At 39.9% G+C, this 9,495-nt stretch overlaps 1 pseudogene; it reads right to left on the bottom strand.

Moving 5' to 3' along the window:
- Window positions 1-1,162: 1,162 nt before the first annotated feature.
- LOC102155063 lies at window positions 1,163-1,383 on the bottom strand (annotated as a pseudogene).
- Window positions 1,384-9,495: the final 8,112 nt, after the last annotated feature.

Genomic DNA, 9,495 nt, shown 5'->3' with positions numbered 1-9,495 from the left:
ATGTTGACATGAATGTATAATGAATGACATGTCATCCCAACACCAATGGGAACCTAGCTCATTTTATTGAATGTTATGGGGAATTGATGGTATCTACCACCTATTTGGTACCACTACCAAATGAAATAATATTCCTAGATCCATTTTCTCAGTGGTCTCTGGGTTTCAATAATCTGTGATTATTTCTCCCACATTTATGTATGTTATCACTTTCTCTTCTTTGTGAATATTGTGATACTATTATAAATATCTTACAGATTATATCTTACAGATATCTTATGGTGTTGATCTTTTAGCTCATGTACTGCATGATACTGCTATTTGGCATCCACTTTGTGTAGCCTCTAGTTTCCCTGGGGCCTTGACCTGACAGCAGCCTTCTCACTAGTGCATTCCCCAGACAACACCCTGCAAAGTCACAAGGCAATGTACCTGTTTGTTTTGTTTTTCTCTAGAGTTCTATTCTTGTACTCTACATTTTTTCCCATTTTTGTTCAAAATAAGTGTATCATTACTTCCTGCGTTTACTTCAATTGCACTGTATTGCACTTGGGGTTCTTGGAAGCAGTCCATACATCAAAGCTACTGTAAGAGTTTTGAAAATTACAGTTAATGTTTCAGAAGAAACCTCAGATTTGCAATTCTTTATCTTTCCATTAAAAGAAGGATTGAAGACATGCTTTCCCTGCTTCACATTTAATCAGATTCTTCTATATTAATGGATAAAAGCTTTGGACCAAATCAGTCTCAACCAGAAACAGTTTATGTTACACAATACTAAAATAAGAGCTAATACTGAATTTTCCACGTTCAGAATGTTTGAGAAAGCATATTTTAGTATTATGAGTTTATTTAACAAAAAGTTCGATATAGAAATGCACACAACCTGATTTTTTTTTTAATTTTTATTTATTTATGATCGTTAGAGAGAGAGAGAGAGGCAGAGACACAGGCAGAGGGAGAAGCAGGCTCCATGCACCGGGAGCCCGATGTGGGATTCGATCCCGGGTCCCCAGGATCACGCCCTGGGCCAAAGGCAGGCGCCAAACCGCTGCGCCACCAGGGATCCCCACAACCTGATTTTTATATTGTAGTTGAAAAGGTACGATGGAGAGGAGACATGTGGAAGCAGTTGGTTTCTTCTGATGAACACACCCATTGTTTATACTTGTTCCAAGAATTCTAACGTGATACTACTTCCTCCTATTACCACTATTCCAATATTGTTCTGTTGCCCACTGCTTGCTGCCTCCACGACTATCACAAAATTCATAAAAATATCAAACCCCCACAATATTCCTTTGCATATCTGCCACCATTTAATTTCAGTGATAATTTCTTGTCTATAAATTTTTTCAACTCGGGAGGGTGAGCTTTGCTCATGAAATCTATTTTTCAAGCTCAAATATGCCTCCAAATGGAATTCATAATGACCCTCAGGCTCCCACAGTAGGCTCAGTGGGTAATGTAACTTGTGATATAACATCTCCAGTTCACCCTAGTGAGTGATCACCTCTCCTTTTTCCCCGATGCTTTCCCCTCCCCTGTCTCTTATTATTTTCTGTTTTGTTTTTCTTTTAAGATTTTATTTCTTTATTTGAGAGGAAGCATGAGCAAAGGGAGAGGGAGAAGCAGAAGCAGACTCTCCATTGGGCAGGGAGCCTGATGCGGGACTCGATCCCAGGACCCCAGAACCAGGACCTGAGCCCAAGGCCAACGCCCAACTGACTGAGCCACACAGATGCCCCTCCCCTGTCTCTTAAAGACTCCCACAGACCTTCCTTTAACCTGTTTATTTTGAATGGTAAATCTAGACTTAGTCCTGGGGTTCTTTTTTTTTTTTTTTTTTTTAAGATTTTTAAAATTTATTCATCAGAGAGAGAGAGAGAGAGAGAGAGAGGCAGAGACACAGGCAGAGGGAGAAGCAGGCTCCATGAAGGGAGCCTGATGTGTGGGACTCAGTCCCGGGTCTTCAGGATCAGGCCCTGGGCTGAAGGCAGCGCTAAACCTCTGAGCCACCCCGGCTGCCCAGGGGTGTTGTCTTTCTGTGCCTATGAAGGACACCTGTGCATAATGACAGTCCAGATGTCTTAGATACTCCATAAGTAGGAGAAACTTATCCCAATAGGAGTGATAGGGTAGCCCAGGTAAGACCTAGAAAATGTGTAAGGTTAAGAATTAGGATGTGGAACAGGAAGACTGTCCTTGTTTGCACAAATGGCTGTGGATTTAGAAAAATAGTTTCTATTTGTTATATTTCCTAGTTATCTCCAGATCTGTAGTTTTATGTTAACTTGTTTTTGTTTCCAGGTATATAGGCATTGCCGACATTCTTTTTTTGACCGTATTGTGGCAAGAATGTCCTCACTAAATTGATATTAGAGAGATGGAGGGTGAATGGGTATTATTTCAGACATTTAGCACTGGGATGTAGGAGGTGAATCTAAGTAAAACTGAATGAAGTCACCATCCTTAGAAAATTAAGACTTAAAAAAAAAAAGAAAATTAAGACTTATTAAAAGAAGATGTGAAAAATTATTTCCCACATGGGGAGGGAACTGGAGGTGTCTCCCTTTAGCCACTACAAAGGCAGCTCTTGGTGGTTTCCTCTGATTAATTCATGCATTGGGATTAAAAAGGGTGGTGGGTTTCTGAGGAGTAGGGAATTCTTCATGATTTAACTGAATTCCTCTGTGTTGCTGAGGACCAGATGCTGTTGGATGACAATGATGACTGTGTTTGCCCAGGCCTAGATCAGGGGCACTGGAGGAAGGAGGGGTATTGAATGATGCTTTATATTTACATGATATTTGAAAATGAAGAAAACTCCTGACAGTGGATTAGGCAAGATTAGCAAGGTATGTGCTATGGTTCTTTTAGTATCCCAGGGATATAGTACCAAGCCCTAGCATCCCAGGGATACAACCCAACAGGTGTCAGATTCACTGTAGATGAATGGCCTTTTAGGGAAGCTGCTGAACTGCTGTGTGGGACCTTTTTGTAGAGCCAAGATGAGTATAGTCCAATGCTGTGGCTCTGTTCATGGCTCAATTGTCGGAGGAACAGTTCAACAGTGAGGGACAGTTAGCATTTCTGTCTCATGCAGACCAACCCAAGTGTCATTGACTACTGAATAATAAAGAAGAATATATATATATATATATATATATATATATCACACATATATATGATCAAATATTAATCAGCCTAAAAAGGAATGAAATTTTGCCATTTGCAGCAACATGGATGGAGCAAGAGAGTTTTATGGTAAGTGAAATAAATCAGGGAATGTCAAATACCATATGATTTCTCTCCTATGATAATTTAAAATCAAAGTAAGTGAGCAACAGGAAAGAAAACAAGAAAGGGAGGGGCAAACTAAGAATCAAACTAAAAAAAAAAAAAAAGAATCAAACTCAATTATAAGAACAAACTGATGGTTGTCAGAGTGGAGGTGGGTACATGGATGGGTTGAATAAGTAATGGGAATTAAGGCATGCACTTGTGATGAGCACTGGGTGGTGTACAGCAGTGTAAAATCATTGTTGTACTCCTGAAATAAATATTACCTTGTAAGTTAACTAACTGGAATCTAAACAAAAACTTGGACTGTAAAAAAAAAAAATTTGTTTTTTTACTGAATAAAAACCCTTTTTGTTTTAGATTGACTAACTTGCAGCAGTTGCACAAAATACATCTTTAGAACAAATGGAAACATTTATTTTTCCTCCTTTTTGGACCAAAATCAGAAACTCTCAGTGAATATTCCTGTTTTTATGCAAATATATGTATTTGCATAATTTCTATAACAATCTGTTCTATTATGACAAGACACAATTACAAACACTGGTTATATAACCAAAACTTGACTGGAGTGTCATAGCTGAGAAAGAGCTGCATAGACTCAGACATGACAAAACAGCTCTAAGGGACTATGATTGACTTTATGAACCAATGAAGCCCCCTTGGAAATATCAGCCTGATACATTGCTTTGAGAGTTCCCAGCAGCCTCACCAGGTCAGTAAAGAAAATCATGTCCTAACAGGTGCCAGGACCTAGGATATTTGGGGACCTCAAGAAGAGTGGAATTTATCTATACATGTATGTACTGCAGGCAACATCTGATGGCAAGGATTTTGCATGACCTCTGGCCTGGAGAGGCTATTAAAGTTCAATCTGGAGAATCATTGTGAATAGTTCACCAAAGTTATTTTTTAAAATCTCTAAGTCAAACCTCTATTCTTGATGCAATTATTTATGCAAAAATTCAGGCCTAGTGTTCTATTTTTTTTTTTAAGATTTTATTTCTTTATTCATGAGAGATGGAGAGAGTCAGAGACATAGACAGAGGGAGAAGCAGGCTTCCCCGGGGAGCCTGATGTGGGACTCCATCCCAGAACCCTGGGATCATGGCGTGAGCCAAAGGCAGACGCTCAACTGCTGAGCCACGCAGACATTTCCCAATGTTCTTTCTTGAACTACCTTTATTTTACGATGAATACAGTGTTCTTTTGGCTATGTTTGGTAACAGCGAGGGTGATTATAGAGAACAGTTTGTTTCAATAATACATCTTTGTAGAGAACTATTTCAGTACTATTCATTACAAACTAGGTGAGATCCTGATTTCTCCTGGTGTCATCCATAACTGGCTCCAAATCCCCAAATTAATATTTTGATTTTTCTCCCACATTTCTGCCTTGGAATCATTGAAAATAAATCTCCCTTTATTCATGAGATCTGTAGACTTAATATAAATGACCTTATGTAACAAAATCTTCCTTTAAAAAAAATTATTCATGAGACACAGAGAGGCAGAGACCCAGGCAGAGGTAGAATCAGGCTCCATGCGGGGGCCCAATGTAGGACTCGATCCTGGGATTCCAGGATCACGACCTGGGCCAAAGGAAGGCGCCAAATTGCTGAGCCACCCAGCCATCCCACAAAATCTTCCTAATAGCTCATGTATAGACCACCTTAATCACTCGATGTACTCCTGAACACATGAACAGATGCATTTCAACTATAAACCAGGAAGATATATCAGGTGGTTGCTATCTGTCCTCACTCTATCTGAAGATAGTTCAAGTCTGATATCTAGATGTCTGCTCAACTGGCTAGTCTTAGAGGTCAGAAACTGGCTTAGCATTTGTTCTAATCATTAACATATTTCTTCTTTTGTTTTCTTATAAATGCCTCATTTAATTATATTCCTTGAGCCACAGGGCTAACTTTGAAAATATACCTGGGTCATCGACTCCTGAAGTGACTTTGACTATACTGACCTATTGTTAGACTTCAATGCTGATCAGTGATGTCAAACAATCTACCAGGTCAACTTTTTTTTTTCAGGTCAACTTTTAACATGTGAAACTCCTAAGGAAGTTACAGATGGGAGAACTGAATTCTTCAGGACAGCCTCTCCATCCACCAACCACTAAATATACCTATTGGGTCTGTGGATAATTTGAGTTGAAGATACTTGAGAACCTGCAGGCTCAAGAAAACCTTTCCTGCTCCCTTAACCACACAGTAGATCTAAATTGAGGGTCTTTCCCAGATAAGGGTTATTCACAGAGACATAGTTTATCCCAGTGACCCACCTGTAAGGTAGGACACATATCTAATTCCCAAATATATTTTCTTCTTATCACTCTGTAAAGTGTTTTCCTCTTCTTTGAAGCTCCACACTCCTGACCCCTTTTGCCTTAGTTCATGATGCCATTTGTACCTCATCTTGCCTCACATTCTTTGGAATTTCGATGCCTACGTACATTCCCTATACATTCATCTATTTTTTTTTTTTAATTTTTATTTATTTATGATAGTCACACAGAGAGAAAGAGAGAGGCAGAGACACAGGCAGAGGGAGAAGCAGGCTCCATGCACCGGGAGCCCGACGTGGGATTCGATCCTGGGTCTCCAGGATCGTGCCCTGGGCCAAAGGCAGGCGTTAAACCGCTGCGCCACCCAGGGATCCCACATTCATCTATTTAATTTGATTTTCTCCTGTTACTCTGCTCATGTCCGTTTAATTTTTATTCCAGCTAGGAGGATATTTAAGGGGACAAGAATTCTTATTCTCTCACAGCAGATTTGGTTTTAATGCCTCATCTTCTGCATCCTATTTAAAGTATAAAAAGAAGGTGGGGCCGTAGGAAGTACTTCTTCAGGAGTTGATATTTTTTTAGTTCATTTTTTTGTCACTATTCCAGAAGATTCCATATATGTTTTCCTGCCTGGTTACTACCTTGTCACTGTTTCTTTACAAGGTTCTCAATACCAGTAAAATATTTATCCCCCTTGGTTCTTTTGTTTAATAGTTGGCCATCTTGAGGTGGGTACCTAAACACAAAAATTAGGTATATTGAAGGGTTCTCATTTAGGCCACTTGAGAATTAAGAGATCATCATTAGTGTGATTTTTGGTTCATTTAGACACTTGGGAATATATAATCCATGTGTGTTAAACATGTTTCCTACCAGATCGTTGGAGGTTGATTTTCTATTCCTTTTTGACATTGTGATTGTTTATTTCCATCCTAGTGGTTGAACTATTCAGCACTACCTAAAGGTTTTAGCTGTGAATGAGTGTGCTAGTTAGAGGGATCTTGCTCTTTCAGGTGTCACCATGGAAATGGCCTACAATATTTTGTGTCTCATTTTTTTCTGGAGTTAGCCTGGCTGTATTCAGAGTACTCATTGGCTGCAGTCTCATTGGCTGATTCTTCTATGCTTCCCCTGGTGGAGCAGCTAAATTATTTGTATTTTAAGTGGGAATCCCTGTGGGATGGCTATCGGGTGCTGAAGTTGACTGCCACTCTCTACTGATCGACATTGATGTCCTTTGTGTTTGGATTCATTCAGAATCTCATGTACAGAATGCATCAAGCATTTAAATCGGCCACAGTGGGGATCAGCGGTTTAGCGCCTGCCTTTGGTCCAGGGCGTGGTCCTGGGATCTGGGATCGAGTCCCGCATCGGGCTCCCAGCATGGAGCCTGCTTCTCCCTCTGCCTGTGTCTCTGCCTCTCTCTCTCTCTCTCTATGTCTATCATGAATAAATAAATAAAATCTTTAAAAATAATAAAAAATAAAAAATAAAAACAACGTAAAAAAAAAAATTGGCCACTGTGTGAAGAATCTTAAATTTCTAAGAGGCAGATGCATCTGTGCCACAGACCTGCCATCTGTGTTCCTCCTGCCCTAAAATGAATTGTGGCTATGTAGTAGCACAAAAGAAAATCATCAAAAAAAAGAAAAAAAAAATCATCTTCATTTTAATAGAGTCATAACACCAACATGAGCTCATTTTGTAACATGAGCATAATGGACTATGAGTGGGGAGCTAGATCAGACACACTGGTTCCCATTGATAGCCTTAAAACAACCTCAATCATACAAGCATAGCATCAGAATCACAAAGCCCCTCAAATTCTGTAATCTATTTTCAGCAGAAGAGGACTGGACCTCCGGAAAATGGCTTTAGGATGAAACTAAAAGCAAGCAACAGGAAATTTCTCTGGTGTCGTCACATGCTGTTATTTTACCCAGAGAAGTCTTCCCAGCCAGGTTCCTGTTTTTCTCACTGCAAACTGAAATCATCATACTCAAGTCCTTTCAGATTTTCCTTCATGGTCTTCTTAAACCTATTTATTTGATATGCACATTTACTTTTATTTTTTTATTTTTATTTTTATTTTTTTATGATAGTCACAGAGAGAGAGATAGAGAGAGGCAGAGACATAGGCAGAGGGAGAAGCAGGCTCCATGCACTGGGAGCCCGATGTGGGACTCCATCCCGGGTCTCCAGGATCGCGCCCTGGGCCAAAGGCAGGCGCCAAACCGCTGCGCCACCCAGGGATCCCAACACATTTACTTTTAAACTAACCTTTTACTTCAATGTTTTTTGGTTAATGATATTTTAATTATTAGTTATTAATTTAATAATTAAATTAATAACATAAAATAAGATAATTTAATTTAAAGGTAATTTATACCTTTAAAATAAAACAATTTTTTTTTGGTTTTTTTTTTTTTTTGGATAAAACAATTTTTTAATAAAAATTTTTTGAGAGACCACATGCAAATTAGATGAAGTGGGGGGCAGGGAAGGGGCAAAGGGAGAGGGAAAAATGTTCAGCAGATGCTGAGCTAGGCCCAGATCCAGATGTGGAGCTGGATCTTAGGGCCCTAAGAGCATGACCTAAGACAAAATCGAGAGTTGGATGCTTAACCAACTGAGCCACCTTGGCAACCCCCCCTTTTTTTTTTTTAATTTTTTTAAATTATTTATTTATTTATGATAGTCACACAGAGAGAGAGAGAGAGAGGCAGAGACATAGGCAGAGGGAGAAGCAGGCTCCATGCAGCGGGAGCCCGACGTGGGATTCGATCCCGAGTCTCCAGGATCACGCCCTGGGCTAAAGGCAGGCGCCAAACCGCTGCGCCACCCAGGAATCGGCAACCCCCTTTTTAATGTTTTATTTTCATGCCACATAGTTGAAGTAATAGTTCCTTGTAGGAACAGATAGTGACCTATTTTGGTCTATAGGTAGCAACACAGCTACAACCTCTGTCAAGGGGAAGAAGTTATAGAAGATGAGCCCTTCATCCATCAACTGCCTTAAAGATTGAAGGATTTTGGGATCCCTGGGTGGCGCAGCGGTTTGGCGCCTGCCTTTGGCCCGGGGCATGATCCTGGAGACCCGGGATCGAATCCCACGTCGCGCTCCCGGTGCATGGAGCCTGCTTCTCCCTCTGCCTGTGTCTCTGCCTCTCTGTCTCCCTCTGTGTGACTATCATGAATAAATAAATAAAATCTTTAAAAAAAAAAAAAAAAAAAAAAAAAAAAGATTGAAGGATTTTTATATACAATGGAATATTACTCAGCTGCAAAAAATAATGAAATCTTGCCATTTGCAATGACTTGGATTGAGCTCACATATTATGCTAAGTGACATAAGTTAGAGAAAGACAAATGCCTTATGAGTTCATTGATACATGGAATTTTTTTTTTTTAAAGATACATTTTTTTTTTTTTAAGATTTTATTTATTTATTCATGATAGTCACAGAGAGAGAGAGAGAGGCAGAGACACAGGCAGAGGGAGAAGCAGGCTCCATGCACCGGGAGCCCGACGTGGGATTCGATCCCGGGTCTCCAGGATCGCGCCCTGGGCCAAAGGCAGGCGCCAAACCGCTGCGCCACCCAGGGATCCCTGATACATGGAATTTAAGCTATGAGACAATTGAATGTAGGAGGAATAAAAGAGGGAACTCAGGGCTATGGAGGATATTGTTTAAGGAGTGGATGAAATGAGTGAAGGTGTAAGGAGGGCATGAGTGATGAGCGCTGGGTGTTGTATATATAAGTGATGAATCACTAAATTCTAGTGCTGGAACTATTACACTATGTGTTAACTAATAGTGAATTAAAATTTGAAACTACAAAAAAAGTTTAAAGACAGAAAATTGGTCATTGGTGAGATGATGAGAG

This window comes from Canis lupus, chromosome 1 (genome assembly GCF_011100685.1).
Source record: "Canis lupus familiaris isolate Mischka breed German Shepherd chromosome 1, alternate assembly UU_Cfam_GSD_1.0, whole genome shotgun sequence".
NCBI lineage: Eukaryota > Metazoa > Chordata > Mammalia > Carnivora > Canidae > Canis > Canis lupus.
Note: the sequence above shows the minus strand (reverse complement) of the source record. Positions and strands in the feature narration are given on the sequence as shown.